We start from the raw sequence: 2985 nt of genomic DNA, 5'->3' as shown, positions 1-2985 counted from the left end.
AAATCCACCTCCAAATTTGGTAACTTACAGTTTTCCATTTGCTATTTGACCTCTGTCTTGAAAGGTTACTTGAATGTGAAAAAAAAAAAAAAAAAATAGGGTGATAGGGCCAGTAAATTCAGAAAGAAAACATCTATTCATTAGCAAAAGGAAGGAAAAAAGACTGGAGTCCTGCATCCTTTTCCTTCAAGGTCTCTTGAGTGTGTAAATGCCGAAGATTATTAGGAAATATGTGAATAACAGGATAAAAAAGTCAAGGATACTGCCTCCAAAACATGAACTTTATTCCCGACTGAAAACAGACTTGGATGGCAACCAAGTTGTTCAAGGATTGCTCTGGCTAGTATTTGACCACGGGGTTCCACTCCAGGAAAGGTCTCTGGGTCCAGTGTTCACCATTTTCAAGTTTGTTTCTTTTGAAGTTTGTCCTTTATTGTTGGTGAGGGGAAGTAAAGAGAGGGAGTGGATGCTGCATCTTCCAATTTTTTTTTTTTTTCTGAACAATCCAGCAATTACCTTTTTTTCCTATGTAGGGCGATCCAAGGAGCAGAATGACTTCAAGAAAAAACACTGAACTGAGAATTAAGCCCCAGTACACAATACACTGAACGGAGAATTAGGCCACTTTTATTATTTGATTCTTTAACTATGTTGGAAATTGTTTAAAATGGGGATACTGAGTCTCAGAAAGGTCATTTGAATGACCTTAGCCAGGTCCTTAGCCAGTTTCTCAGTCCAGTTTCTCTGACCCCAAGGCCAAGTTAAATCTAGGTGTGCTGTGAGCTCACCATGCAAATTTGAACAAACCATGTTATCTAACTGGGCTTCAGCTTTATCTCTAACATAAGAGGCCAGACTGCATGGCCCCAACACACCTTCCAGCTTGAAACCTCCAGATTCTGAACAGTACGTGTAAAGTGCAGTGTCTTGTGTACTGATCGGAGCTGGAGGTGTGGTTTGGCACCACCGTCCGTAGGAAGGGAGGGTAAAGCTCACTTTGATAGTGTTCCAAAGTGGAAGGTGACACGGCTTTTATACAATGCGTGAAACAGTCTGGTTCTTGTATTTGGGGGGGGAAGTAAATACCAGATCCTGATTAGCCTTTCCTATACCTGTCGTCAGCTTATTGTACTGTAAACCCTGCGTCTCTGGGAGCCTTCCTTTTCAAATCAAACGATCCCAACATTTGGAATTCCTCTTCTCATGCCATGCTCTTCTGCCATGCATGCCGCAAATGATTTTCACTGCCCTTCTCTGAACTTTGACTATTTTTACTCTACCTTTTTGACAGCAAGACTGGTTAAAGGGAGTTTTGAGGGGAGGTTTTTTGTTTGGGGAATTTTTTTGTTAACTTAAAGACTTGAGGCAACAGGACTCCTGAATGGTACATGTGGATTCCTTGCTTATTTACTTATTTTTTAAAATATTTTCTTTTCATTTATTTGGCTGGACCGAGTCTTAGCTGCGGCATGCAGGATCTTTGATCTTGGTTGTGGCATGCAAACTCTTAGTTGAGGCATGTGGGATCTAGTCCCCTGACCAGGGATGAAATCTGGGGCCCCTTGCAGGGGGAGTGCAAAGTCTTAGCCACTGGACCACCGGAGAAGTCCCCCCACCCCCTGCACATTTATATCTCCATAATGTGAATGGGAGAAGACAGGAACAAGGGAGAAAAAAAATTAACCTTAATTGAGTACTCACAATATATCAGGCTCTCTGCTCAGCCTATTTGATGTCTTATCTCCTCTTGAGTGAGAAGCAGGGCAGTCTCGTGGTATAGTGGTCTGCCTGCGCCCTCTAGTTAGACAGACCTGGGTTCTCATCTAGGCCCTGTATCCGCTTCATCATATAACTCTGGGCAATCTATATAACTTCTCCAAGCGTTGGTTTCCTCAGTGAGACAACATAAGTAGCTAGTATAAGCCCAGAGTAAACGCTCAATGAGTGTTAGCCAACATCACTACCCTCCCAAAGGGCAAAGCTTATCTGCTTCACTCCAGAGAACAGCAACAACAAAAATAAAGTTCTAAGGAGTTAAGGAAAAGATTTCCAAACTTATATTGATCTGATTCTGTTATGGACACCTATCATTTCTTTTCCCCAGCACCATTCTTTCCTGGGCAAACCATCCAGCACGCCATTGTTTCGCTAGAGCAGCTGCCATACTCCGTCTCCAAGCTACCGGGTGGGCACGTGACTTAGGTCTGGCCAATCAGAGTGTCTTATCTTTGTGTTGGCCATGATGGACCCAGGGCATGGTCAGCACTATTTTTCTGTAAAGAACCGATAGAAATATTTTAGGCTCTGTAAGATATAAGATCCCTGTCACCACTACTCAAATGTACTTTGACAGCAGAGAACACAGTCCATAAATGTACGGGTGTGGTGTGTTCAATAAAATTGAAATTCATGGACACTGAAATTTGAGTTGATACAATTTTCAGATGTGTTACAAAATATTATCTTCCTTTTTCCCCCCAACCATTTAAAAATGATGAAACTACTTAACTTACCTACTGTCCAAAAGCAGGAGACAGGCTGGATTTGGCCCATGGGTCATAGCTTGTTGACTCCTGGTCTAAGAGATGAGCATGTGACCCACAGAGATCAAAGTCCTGTCATGAGATTTAATACATAAACACCGGGAGGAACTGTGTGGCTCATCCTTTTGAATCCCGATTCCCCTGGCTGTCTTCCTTTCCACGTGGAGGAATCCTGTGAGAGTATGAGAACCACAGCACAGAAAATCAGAGCCAAGCAGAGCCAGCTAAGGATGAAGGAAGAGAACAGAGCCCTGAAGACTTCATTTGAGCCTCCCCTCTAGTGATGCCTGTTAGTTCCATGAACCGACGGATTCCTTTTTTCCCTAATCTAGTTTGAGTCAGGTTTTGGTCACCTACAATGAGAGGGTTCTGACAGAGACTTAAGGGTTTGTTTTCTTCATACTATGCAATACCAGCTTACAAAATTATTAAGGAAAATGGA

At 42.6% G+C, this 2985-nt stretch overlaps 1 long non-coding RNA gene across 1 annotated transcript; it reads right to left on the bottom strand.

The window, feature by feature from the left end:
* Positions 1-263: 263 nt before the first annotated feature.
* On the bottom strand, positions 264-2319 carry LOC133241760 (uncharacterized). The gene is made up of 2 exons (XR_009734680.1): positions 1702-2319; positions 264-525 (listed from the first exon to the last, which is right to left on the bottom strand). It is a non-coding gene; the product is annotated as an uncharacterized LOC133241760 (long non-coding RNA).
* Between the last annotated feature and the right edge of the window lie 666 nt (positions 2320-2985).

The sequence above is a fragment of the Bos javanicus genome, chromosome 29 (assembly GCF_032452875.1).
Source record: "Bos javanicus breed banteng chromosome 29, ARS-OSU_banteng_1.0, whole genome shotgun sequence".
In the NCBI taxonomy this organism is placed as follows: Eukaryota; Metazoa; Chordata; class Mammalia; order Artiodactyla; family Bovidae; genus Bos; species Bos javanicus.
This window is presented reverse-complemented; position numbering and strand designations above follow the sequence as displayed.